The sequence below is a fragment of the Bufo bufo genome, chromosome 6 (genome assembly GCF_905171765.1).
Source record: "Bufo bufo chromosome 6, aBufBuf1.1, whole genome shotgun sequence".
Classification (NCBI taxonomy): Eukaryota; Metazoa; Chordata; class Amphibia; order Anura; family Bufonidae; genus Bufo; species Bufo bufo.
The window spans coordinates 412,524,788-412,537,026 of NC_053394.1; the positions used below are offsets into that span (position 1 = coordinate 412,524,788).

Genomic DNA, 12,239 nt, shown 5'->3' on the forward strand with positions numbered 1-12,239 from the left:
CACTAAGTAATCCAGTTCAAAAGATCCACAAGAGGGAGACACAGGCAAACTTTACTCATTTATTGAAGCACTGCAAAAGCTAAATGGTTACATCCAGCCAACTTGATACAAAAAAGGGTCAATTGCCTGCCAGAGACGACTCAGCAACCCTCCGAGGTGTGCACAACAGGCCCAAATCAAACGTGGAGGAGGGGAGGTCCAAACAATTCATTCAGGTGATAAGCCAATTAACCAATCATCAGTCCTAATTGGATCCAGGGTGTGAGGAGACTGGCTGAATGGGTTGCTTGGTGCTGGAAACAACCGACAGCTGATGCAATTAGGAGATTGACAGACTAGATGCAGGTATTATATGCAAAAAGCAACACTGCACTGACTGGGCAGACAGAGGAGAAGCTGAAGGAGGCACGACACACACAACTTTCCACTTGCTTGGCTGGAAGGATGATGCTTGCAATCCATTTCAATTTCATTCTGTTTTTTCATACTGGATTAGAAGGGGTGCACCGGTCCTGGAGGTACTGCAATACCAGGTCAATGCGTGGAGTGGACAGAGCAAGCTCTTTTTCCATCTCCCTGTTCGAAAAATCCATTTAATATATGGTCCCCAGATAGGGGACGTATCAGATATTAAACTGATAAGAACAGATACTACACTTGATCTTAGCCAAAAGGCCGAGAAGCGATAACCTGAAAAGGGTTCGCAGTACAGGCCGATGGTCCCCAATGCAGAGCACTAATGAAGGCAATAGACTACTGTCCCCAGCCCAATACACAGTCCGGGAGGCTTCTTTCTCTCACAAACCGGGGAAAACGTTCACGCGCGTCCTACGCACAGAAGTCACACCAGCATGCTTCTTTTCGTGTTTGCTATCTGCATAGCTCCGCCCACACGCGACTTTTGGACACGCCTTTTCTTCGCACGAAATTCCTGGTGCGGTGCCAAAGCACGCCAAGCAGAAAGCATGATAGGAATAGTAGTGAGTGAAAGGAAAAAAAAAAAAAAATAAAAAAAAAAGGATAACCATTGTTGATTGTGATGTCACGGCACCATTGTTGAGTGTTCCATCAGGGCCCTTGTGATGTCATCCAATAGCTGACCTTACTTGACCTCTTTGACCTCTTGACCTGACAAGGCTCTTGTGACACGCGCAGTGTTCCGTCCATTGAACAGACAAGGTAGGTCCAGCTGCATAGGAAGTGCTGGGCTACTTTTTAGCCACTAAGTAATCCAGTTCAAAAGATCCACAAGAGGGAGACACAGGCAAACTTTACTCATTTATTGAAGCACTGCAAAAGCTAAATGGTTACATCCAGCCAACTTGATACAAAAAAGGGTCAATTGCCTGCCAGAGACGACTCAGCAACCCTCCGAGGTGTGCACAACAGGCCCAAATCAAACGTGGAGGAGGGGAGGTCCAAACAATTCATTCAGGTGATAAGCCAATTAACCAATCATCAGTCCTAATTGGATCCAGGGTGTGAGGAGACTGGCTGAATGGGTTGCTTGGTGCTGGAAACAACCGACAGCTGATGCAATTAGGAGATTGACAGACTAGATGCAGGTATTATATGCAAAAAGCAACACTGCACTGACTGGGCAGACAGAGGAGAAGCTGAAGGAGGCACGACACACACAACTTTCCACTTGCTTGGCTGGAAGGATGATGCTTGCAATCCATTTCAATTTCATTCTGTTTTTTCATACTGGATTAGAAGGGGTGCACCGGTCCTGGAGGTACTGCAATACCAGGTCAATGCGTGGAGTGGACAGAGCAAGCTCTTTTTCCATCTCCCTGTTCGAAAAATCCATTTAATATATGGTCCCCAGATAGGGGACGTATCAGATATTAAACTGATAAGAACAGATACTACACTTGATCTTAGCCAAAAGGCCGAGAAGCGATAACCTGAAAAGGGTTCGCAGTACAGGCCGATGGTCCCCAATGCAGAGCACTAATGAAGGCAATAGACTACTGTCCCCAGCCCAATACACAGTCCGGGAGGCTTCTTTCTCTCACAAACCGGGGAAAACGTTCACGCGCGTCCTACGCACAGAAGTCACACCAGCATGCTTCTTTTCGTGTTTGCTATCTGCATAGCTCCGCCCACACGCGACTTTTGGACACGCCTTTTCTTCGCACGAAATTCCTGGTGCGGTGCCAAAGCACGCCAAGCAGAAAGCATGATAGGAATAGTAGTGAGTGAAAGGAAAAAAAAAAAAAAAAAAAAAAAAAAAAGGATAACCATTGTTGATTGTGATGTCACGGCACCATTGTTGAGTGTTCCATCAGGGCCCTTGTGATGTCATCCAATAGCTGACCTTACTTGACCTCTTTGACCTCTTGACCTGACAAGGCTCTTGTGACACGCGCAGTGTTCCGTCCATTGAACAGACAAGGTAGGTCCAGCTGCATAGGAAGTGCTGGGCTACTTTTTAGCCACTAAGTAATCCAGTTCAAAAGATCCACAAGAGGGAGACACAGGCAAACTTTACTCATTTATTGAAGCACTGCAAAAGCTAAATGGTTACATCCAGCCAACTTGATACAAAAAAGGGTCAATTGCCTGCCAGAGACGACTCAGCAACCCTCCGAGGTGTGCACAACAGGCCCAAATCAAACGTGGAGGAGGGGAGGTCCAAACAATTCATTCAGGTGATAAGCCAATTAACCAATCATCAGTCCTAATTGGATCCAGGGTGTGAGGAGACTGGCTGAATGGGTTGCTTGGTGCTGGAAACAACCGACAGCTGATGCAATTAGGAGATTGACAGACTAGATGCAGGTATTATATGCAAAAAGCAACACTGCACTGACTGGGCAGACAGAGGAGAAGCTGAAGGAGGCACGACACACACAACTTTCCACTTGCTTGGCTGGAAGGATGATGCTTGCAATCCATTTCAATTTCATTCTGTTTTTTCATACTGGATTAGAAGGGGTGCACCGGTCCTGGAGGTACTGCAATACCAGGTCAATGCGTGGAGTGGACAGAGCAAGCTCTTTTTCCATCTCCCTGTTCGAAAAATCCATTTAATATATGGTCCCCAGATAGGGGACGTATCAGATATTAAACTGATAAGAACAGATACTACACTTGATCTTAGCCAAAAGGCCGAGAAGCGATAACCTGAAAAGGGTTCGCAGTACAGGCCGATGGTCCCCAATGCAGAGCACTAATGAAGGCAATAGACTACTGTCCCCAGCCCAATACACAGTCCGGGAGGCTTCTTTCTCTCACAAACCGGGGAAAACGTTCACGCGCGTCCTACGCACAGAAGTCACACCAGCATGCTTCTTTTCGTGTTTGCTATCTGCATAGCTCCGCCCACACGCGACTTTTGGACACGCCTTTTCTTCGCACGAAATTCCTGGTGCGGTGCCAAAGCACGCCAAGCAGAAAGCATGATAGGAATAGTAGTGAGTGAAAGGAAAAAAAAAAAAAAAAAAAAAAAAAAAGGATAACCATTGTTGATTGTGATGTCACGGCACCATTGTTGAGTGTTCCATCAGGGCCCTTGTGATGTCATCCAATAGCTGACCTTACTTGACCTCTTTGACCTCTTGACCTGACAAGGCTCTTGTGACACGCGCAGTGTTCCGTCCATTGAACAGACAAGGTAGGTCCAGCTGCATAGGAAGTGCTGGGCTACTTTTTAGCCACTAAGTAATCCAGTTCAAAAGATCCACAAGAGGGAGACACAGGCAAACTTTACTCATTTATTGAAGCACTGCAAAAGCTAAATGGTTACATCCAGCCAACTTGATACAAAAAAGGGTCAATTGCCTGCCAGAGACGACTCAGCAACCCTCCGAGGTGTGCACAACAGGCCCAAATCAAACGTGGAGGAGGGGAGGTCCAAACAATTCATTCAGGTGATAAGCCAATTAACCAATCATCAGTCCTAATTGGATCCAGGGTGTGAGGAGACTGGCTGAATGGGTTGCTTGGTGCTGGAAACAACCGACAGCTGATGCAATTAGGAGATTGACAGACTAGATGCAGGTATTATATGCAAAAAGCAACACTGCACTGACTGGGCAGACAGAGGAGAAGCTGAAGGAGGCACGACACACACAACTTTCCACTTGCTTGGCTGGAAGGATGATGCTTGCAATCCATTTCAATTTCATTCTGTTTTTTCATACTGGATTAGAAGGGGTGCACCGGTCCTGGAGGTACTGCAATACCAGGTCAATGCGTGGAGTGGACAGAGCAAGCTCTTTTTCCATCTCCCTGTTCGAAAAATCCATTTAATATATGGTCCCCAGATAGGGGACGTATCAGATATTAAACTGATAAGAACAGATCCTACACTTGATCTTAGCCAAAAGGCCGAGAAGCGATAACCTGAAAAGGGTTCGCAGTACAGGCCGATGGTCCCCAATGCAGAGCACTAATGAAGGCAATAGACTACTGTCCCCAGCCCAATACACAGTCCGGGAGGCTTCTTTCTCTCACAAACCGGGGAAAACGTTCACGCGCGTCCTACGCACAGAAGTCACACCAGCATGCTTCTTTTCGTGTTTGCTATCTGCATAGCTCCGCCCACACGCGACTTTTGGACACGCCTTTTCTTCGCACGAAATTCCTGGTGCGGTGCCAAAGCACGCCAAGCAGAAAGCATGATAGGAATAGTAGTGAGTGAAAGGAAAAAAAAAAAAAAAAAAAAAAAAAAAGGATAACCATTGTTGATTGTGATGTCACGGCACCATTGTTGAGTGTTCCATCAGGGCCCTTGTGATGTCATCCAATAGCTGACCTTACTTGACCTCTTTGACCTCTTGACCTGACAAGGCTCTTGTGACACGCGCAGTGTTCCGTCCATTGAACAGACAAGGTAGGTCCAGCTGCATAGGAAGTGCTGGGCTACTTTTTAGCCACTAAGTAATCCAGTTCAAAAGATCCACAAGAGGGAGACACAGGCAAACTTTACTCATTTATTGAAGCACTGCAAAAGCTAAATGGTTACATCCAGCCAACTTGATACAAAAAAGGGTCAATTGCCTGCCAGAGACGACTCAGCAACCCTCCGAGGTGTGCACAACAGGCCCAAATCAAACGTGGAGGAGGGGAGGTCCAAACAATTCATTCAGGTGATAAGCCAATTAACCAATCATCAGTCCTAATTGGATCCAGGGTGTGAGGAGACTGGCTGAATGGGTTGCTTGGTGCTGGAAACAACCGACAGCTGATGCAATTAGGAGATTGACAGACTAGATGCAGGTATTATATGCAAAAAGCAACACTGCACTGACTGGGCAGACAGAGGAGAAGCTGAAGGAGGCACGACACACACAACTTTCCACTTGCTTGGCTGGAAGGATGATGCTTGCAATCCATTTCAATTTCATTCTGTTTTTTCATACTGGATTAGAAGGGGTGCACCGGTCCTGGAGGTACTGCAATACCAGGTCAATGCGTGGAGTGGACAGAGCAAGCTCTTTTTCCATCTCCCTGTTCGAAAAATCCATTTAATATATGGTCCCCAGATAGGGGACGTATCAGATATTAAACTGATAAGAACAGATACTACACTTGATCTTAGCCAAAAGGCCGAGAAGCGATAACCTGAAAAGGGTTCGCAGTACAGGCCGATGGTCCCCAATGCAGAGCACTAATGAAGGCAATAGACTACTGTCCCCAGCCCAATACACAGTCCGGGAGGCTTCTTTCTCTCACAAACCGGGGAAAACGTTCACGCGCGTCCTACGCACAGAAGTCACACCAGCATGCTTCTTTTCGTGTTTGCTATCTGCATAGCTCCGCCCACACGCGACTTTTGGACACGCCTTTTCTTCGCACGAAATTCCTGGTGCGGTGCCAAAGCACGCCAAGCAGAAAGCATGATAGGAATAGTAGTGAGTGAAAGGAAAAAAAATAAAAAATAAAAAAAAAAAGGATAACCATTGTTGATTGTGATGTCACGGCACCATTGTTGAGTGTTCCATCAGGGCCCTTGTGATGTCATCCAATAGCTGACCTTACTTGACCTCTTTGACCTCTTGACCTGACAAGGCTCTTGTGACACGCGCAGTGTTCCGTCCATTGAACAGACAAGGTAGGTCCAGCTGCATAGGAAGTGCTGGGCTACTTTTTAGCCACTAAGTAATCCAGTTCAAAAGATCCACAAGAGGGAGACACAGGCAAACTTTACTCATTTATTGAAGCACTGCAAAAGCTAAATGGTTACATCCAGCCAACTTGATACAAAAAAGGGTCAATTGCCTGCCAGAGACGACTCAGCAACCCTCCGAGGTGTGCACAACAGGCCCAAATCAAACGTGGAGGAGGGGAGGTCCAAACAATTCATTCAGGTGATAAGCCAATTAACCAATCATCAGTCCTAATTGGATCCAGGGTGTGAGGAGACTGGCTGAATGGGTTGCTTGGTGCTGGAAACAACCGACAGCTGATGCAATTAGGAGATTGACAGACTAGATGCAGGTATTATATGCAAAAAGCAACACTGCACTGACTGGGCAGACAGAGGAGAAGCTGAAGGAGGCACGACACACACAACTTTCCACTTGCTTGGCTGGAAGGATGATGCTTGCAATCCATTTCAATTTCATTCTGTTTTTTCATACTGGATTAGAAGGGGTGCACCGGTCCTGGAGGTACTGCAATACCAGGTCAATGCGTGGAGTGGACAGAGCAAGCTCTTTTTCCATCTCCCTGTTCGAAAAATCCATTTAATATATGGTCCCCAGATAGGGGACGTATCAGATATTAAACTGATAAGAACAGATACTACACTTGATCTTAGCCAAAAGGCCGAGAAGCGATAACCTGAAAAGGGTTCGCAGTACAGGCCGATGGTCCCCAATGCAGAGCACTAATGAAGGCAATAGACTACTGTCCCCAGCCCAATACACAGTCCGGGAGGCTTCTTTCTCTCACAAACCGGGGAAAACGTTCACGCGCGTCCTACGCACAGAAGTCACACCAGCATGCTTCTTTTCGTGTTTGCTATCTGCATAGCTCCGCCCACACGCGACTTTTGGACACGCCTTTTCTTCGCACGAAATTCCTGGTGCGGTGCCAAAGCACGCCAAGCAGAAAGCATGATAGGAATAGTAGTGAGTGAAAGGAAAAAAAAATAAAAAATAAAAAAAAAAGGATAACCATTGTTGATTGTGATGTCACGGCACCATTGTTGAGTGTTCCATCAGGGCCCTTGTGATGTCATCCAATAGCTGACCTTACTTGACCTCTTTGACCTCTTGACCTGACAAGGCTCTTGTGACACGCGCAGTGTTCCGTCCATTGAACAGACAAGGTAGGTCCAGCTGCATAGGAAGTGCTGGGCTACTTTTTAGCCACTAAGTAATCCAGTTCAAAAGATCCACAAGAGGGAGACACAGGCAAACTTTACTCATTTATTGAAGCACTGCAAAAGCTAAATGGTTACATCCAGCCAACTTGATACAAAAAAGGGTCAATTGCCTGCCAGAGACGACTCAGCAACCCTCCGAGGTGTGCACAACAGGCCCAAATCAAACGTGGAGGAGGGGAGGTCCAAACAATTCATTCAGGTGATAAGCCAATTAACCAATCATCAGTCCTAATTGGATCCAGGGTGTGAGGAGACTGGCTGAATGGGTTGCTTGGTGCTGGAAACAACCGACAGCTGATGCAATTAGGAGATTGACAGACTAGATGCAGGTATTATATGCAAAAAGCAACACTGCACTGACTGGGCAGACAGAGGAGAAGCTGAAGGAGGCACGACACACACAACTTTCCACTTGCTTGGCTGGAAGGATGATGCTTGCAATCCATTTCAATTTCATTCTGTTTTTTCATACTGGATTAGAAGGGGTGCACCGGTCCTGGAGGTACTGCAATACCAGGTCAATGCGTGGAGTGGACAGAGCAAGCTCTTTTTCCATCTCCCTGTTCGAAAAATCCATTTAATATATGGTCCCCAGATAGGGGACGTATCAGATATTAAACTGATAAGAACAGATACTACACTTGATCTTAGCCAAAAGGCCGAGAAGCGATAACCTGAAAAGGGTTCGCAGTACAGGCCGATGGTCCCCAATGCAGAGCACTAATGAAGGCAATAGACTACTGTCCCCAGCCCAATACACAGTCCGGGAGGCTTCTTTCTCTCACAAACCGGGGAAAACGTTCACGCGCGTCCTACGCACAGAAGTCACACCAGCATGCTTCTTTTCGTGTTTGCTATCTGCATAGCTCCGCCCACACGCGACTTTTGGACACGCCTTTTCTTCGCACGAAATTCCTGGTGCGGTGCCAAAGCACGCCAAGCAGAAAGCATGATAGGAATAGTAGTGAGTGAAAGGAAAAAAAAAAAAAAAATAAAAAAAAAAGGATAACCATTGTTGATTGTGATGTCACGGCACCATTGTTGAGTGTTCCATCAGGGCCCTTGTGATGTCATCCAATAGCTGACCTTACTTGACCTCTTTGACCTCTTGACCTGACAAGGCTCTTGTGACACGCGCAGTGTTCCGTCCATTGAACAGACAAGGTAGGTCCAGCTGCATAGGAAGTGCTGGGCTACTTTTTAGCCACTAAGTAATCCAGTTCAAAAGATCCACAAGAGGGAGACACAGGCAAACTTTACTCATTTATTGAAGCACTGCAAAAGCTAAATGGTTACATCCAGCCAACTTGATACAAAAAAGGGTCAATTGCCTGCCAGAGACGACTCAGCAACCCTCCGAGGTGTGCACAACAGGCCCAAATCAAACGTGGAGGAGGGGAGGTCCAAACAATTCATTCAGGTGATAAGCCAATTAACCAATCATCAGTCCTAATTGGATCCAGGGTGTGAGGAGACTGGCTGAATGGGTTGCTTGGTGCTGGAAACAACCGACAGCTGATGCAATTAGGAGATTGACAGACTAGATGCAGGTATTATATGCAAAAAGCAACACTGCACTGACTGGGCAGACAGAGGAGAAGCTGAAGGAGGCACGACACACACAACTTTCCACTTGCTTGGCTGGAAGGATGATGCTTGCAATCCATTTCAATTTCATTCTGTTTTTTCATACTGGATTAGAAGGGGTGCACCGGTCCTGGAGGTACTGCAATACCAGGTCAATGCGTGGAGTGGACAGAGCAAGCTCTTTTTCCATCTCCCTGTTCGAAAAATCCATTTAATATATGGTCCCCAGATAGGGGACGTATCAGATATTAAACTGATAAGAACAGATACTACACTTGATCTTAGCCAAAAGGCCGAGAAGCGATAACCTGAAAAGGGTTCGCAGTACAGGCCGATGGTCCCCAATGCAGAGCACTAATGAAGGCAATAGACTACTGTCCCCAGCCCAATACACAGTCCGGGAGGCTTCTTTCTCTCACAAACCGGGGAAAACGTTCACGCGCGTCCTACGCACAGAAGTCACACCAGCATGCTTCTTTTCGTGTTTGCTATCTGCATAGCTCCGCCCACACGCGACTTTTGGACACGCCTTTTCTTCGCACGAAATTCCTGGTGCGGTGCCAAAGCACGCCAAGCAGAAAGCATGATAGGAATAGTAGTGAGTGAAAGGAAAAAAAATAAAAAATAAAAAAAAAAGGATAACCATTGTTGATTGTGATGTCACGGCACCATTGTTGAGTGTTCCATCAGGGCCCTTGTGATGTCATCCAATAGCTGACCTTACTTGACCTCTTTGACCTCTTGACCTGACAAGGCTCTTGTGACACGCGCAGTGTTCCGTCCATTGAACAGACAAGGTAGGTCCAGCTGCATAGGAAGTGCTGGGCTACTTTTTAGCCACTAAGTAATCCAGTTCAAAAGATCCACAAGAGGGAGACACAGGCAAACTTTACTCATTTATTGAAGCACTGCAAAAGCTAAATGGTTACATCCAGCCAACTTGATACAAAAAAGGGTCAATTGCCTGCCAGAGACGACTCAGCAACCCTCCGAGGTGTGCACAACAGGCCCAAATCAAACGTGGAGGAGGGGAGGTCCAAACAATTCATTCAGGTGATAAGCCAATTAACCAATCATCAGTCCTAATTGGATCCAGGGTGTGAGGAGACTGGCTGAATGGGTTGCTTGGTGCTGGAAACAACCGACAGCTGATGCAATTAGGAGATTGACAGACTAGATGCAGGTATTATATGCAAAAAGCAACACTGCACTGACTGGGCAGACAGAGGAGAAGCTGAAGGAGGCACGACACACACAACTTTCCACTTGCTTGGCTGGAAGGATGATGCTTGCAATCCATTTCAATTTCATTCTGTTTTTTCATACTGGATTAGAAGGGGTGCACCGGTCCTGGAGGTACTGCAATACCAGGTCAATGCGTGGAGTGGACAGAGCAAGCTCTTTTTCCATCTCCCTGTTCGAAAAATCCATTTAATATATGGTCCCCAGATAGGGGACGTATCAGATATTAAACTGATAAGAACAGATACTACACTTGATCTTAGCCAAAAGGCCGAGAAGCGATAACCTGAAAAGGGTTCGCAGTACAGGCCGATGGTCCCCAATGCAGAGCACTAATGAAGGCAATAGACTACTGTCCCCAGCCCAATACACAGTCCGGGAGGCTTCTTTCTCTCACAAACCGGGGAAAACGTTCACGCGCGTCCTACGCACAGAAGTCACACCAGCATGCTTCTTTTCGTGTTTGCTATCTGCATAGCTCCGCCCACACGCGACTTTTGGACACGCCTTTTCTTCGCACGAAATTCCTGGTGCGGTGCCAAAGCACGCCAAGCAGAAAGCATGATAGGAATAGTAGTGAGTGAAAGGAAAAAAAATAAAAAATAAAAAAAAAAGGATAACCATTGTTGATTGTGATGTCACGGCACCATTGTTGAGTGTTCCATCAGGGCCCTTGTGATGTCATCCAATAGCTGACCTTACTTGACCTCTTTGACCTCTTGACCTGACAAGGCTCTTGTGACACGCGCAGTGTTCCGTCCATTGAACAGACAAGGTAGGTCCAGCTGCATAGGAAGTGCTGGGCTACTTTTTAGCCACTAAGTAATCCAGTTCAAAAGATCCACAAGAGGGAGACACAGGCAAACTTTACTCATTTATTGAAGCACTGCAAAAGCTAAATGGTTACATCCAGCCAACTTGATACAAAAAAGGGTCAATTGCCTGCCAGAGACGACTCAGCAACCCTCCGAGGTGTGCACAACAGGCCCAAATCAAACGTGGAGGAGGGGAGGTCCAAACAATTCATTCAGGTGATAAGCCAATTAACCAATCATCAGTCCTAATTGGATCCAGGGTGTGAGGAGACTGGCTGAATGGGTTGCTTGGTGCTGGAAACAACCGACAGCTGATGCAATTAGGAGATTGACAGACTAGATGCAGGTATTATATGCAAAAAGCAACACTGCACTGACTGGGCAGACAGAGGAGAAGCTGAAGGAGGCACGACACACACAACTTTCCACTTGCTTGGCTGGAAGGATGATGCTTGCAATCCATTTCAATTTCATTCTGTTTTTTCATACTGGATTAGAAGGGGTGCACCGGTCCTGGAGGTACTGCAATACCAGGTCAATGCGTGGAGTGGACAGAGCAAGCTCTTTTTCCATCTCCCTGTTCGAAAAATCCATTTAATATATTCTTTTGTCGGCGGCGACGACGACGACGGATGCAAAAGTTAAAGTCTATATAGATTATAAGACTTGAATAGATAGGCAACTTATCAAAAGTTTCCCTTAAATTTGTATGCAAAACCATGTGGAAGCCCCTTCTTCAATAAGGTCATCTAGATTGCAGTGACTTTGTACTTTGTGAACCTTTAATATAGAAAATACAAATAATAAATATTCATATAATATTAGAATAATTTTAAATTTTTAGGCATATTAAAGATTGAGGAGAATTGTGGGTAACTAATTGATGGAATTTATTTATTTGGTATTGTATGCGTTTGGAGCCTCATCTCCCTCAGTTTAATAGATTATTCAGTGATTGGGTTTGGGAAATGAGAATTGTAATGTTGTAGGACAAACTATCCACAATGTCTTATAATTGAACATTAGATGCGTACTGCCATTTTGGAGTTTGTTAGGAAACAATACCAGGCAGGGGTGCCCGCTGTCCCCTCTTCTGTTCTTTTATGTGATTGAGGTGTTGTGTTTGTTTCGCAAGGACTAGGTGATGAAAGGTTTGCTTGTGCCAGGTAGTAAGGGCAAGACTGTGAAGTGTTTGGGATATATGGACGATGTGGTGATTGTCTGCAATAATTTGGCGACTATGAGGAGAGGAT

The 12,239-nt window shown here is 46.0% G+C and overlaps 9 non-coding genes and 1 pseudogene across 9 annotated transcripts; all 10 read right to left on the reverse strand.

Annotated features, from left to right (window-relative positions):
• Nucleotides 1-496: 496 nt before the first annotated feature.
• On the reverse strand, nucleotides 497-687 carry LOC121006338. Its single transcript, XR_005780195.1, has one exon. It is a non-coding gene; the product is annotated as a U2 spliceosomal RNA (small nuclear RNA).
• Nucleotides 688-1,716: 1,029 nt separating this feature from the next.
• LOC121006339 lies at nucleotides 1,717-1,907 on the reverse strand. Its single transcript, XR_005780196.1, has one exon. It is a non-coding gene; the product is annotated as a U2 spliceosomal RNA (small nuclear RNA).
• A 1,031-nt stretch (nucleotides 1,908-2,938) lies between these two features.
• On the reverse strand, nucleotides 2,939-3,129 carry LOC121006340. Its single transcript, XR_005780197.1, has one exon. It is a non-coding gene; the product is annotated as a U2 spliceosomal RNA (small nuclear RNA).
• Nucleotides 3,130-4,159: 1,030 nt separating this feature from the next.
• Nucleotides 4,160-4,350, reverse strand: LOC121006347. The gene has a single exon (XR_005780203.1). It is a non-coding gene; the product is annotated as a U2 spliceosomal RNA (small nuclear RNA).
• Nucleotides 4,351-5,380: 1,030 nt separating this feature from the next.
• On the reverse strand, nucleotides 5,381-5,571 carry LOC121006341. The gene has a single exon (XR_005780198.1). It is a non-coding gene; the product is annotated as a U2 spliceosomal RNA (small nuclear RNA).
• A 1,030-nt stretch (nucleotides 5,572-6,601) lies between these two features.
• On the reverse strand, nucleotides 6,602-6,792 carry LOC121006342. Its single transcript, XR_005780199.1, has one exon. It is a non-coding gene; the product is annotated as a U2 spliceosomal RNA (small nuclear RNA).
• A 1,030-nt stretch (nucleotides 6,793-7,822) lies between these two features.
• On the reverse strand, nucleotides 7,823-8,013 carry LOC121006344. Its single transcript, XR_005780200.1, has one exon. It is a non-coding gene; the product is annotated as a U2 spliceosomal RNA (small nuclear RNA).
• Nucleotides 8,014-9,043: 1,030 nt separating this feature from the next.
• On the reverse strand, nucleotides 9,044-9,234 carry LOC121006345. The gene has a single exon (XR_005780201.1). It is a non-coding gene; the product is annotated as a U2 spliceosomal RNA (small nuclear RNA).
• Nucleotides 9,235-10,263: 1,029 nt separating this feature from the next.
• On the reverse strand, nucleotides 10,264-10,454 carry LOC121006346. Its single transcript, XR_005780202.1, has one exon. It is a non-coding gene; the product is annotated as a U2 spliceosomal RNA (small nuclear RNA).
• A 1,029-nt stretch (nucleotides 10,455-11,483) lies between these two features.
• LOC121006526 lies at nucleotides 11,484-11,654 on the reverse strand (annotated as a pseudogene).
• Between the last annotated feature and the right edge of the window lie 585 nt (nucleotides 11,655-12,239).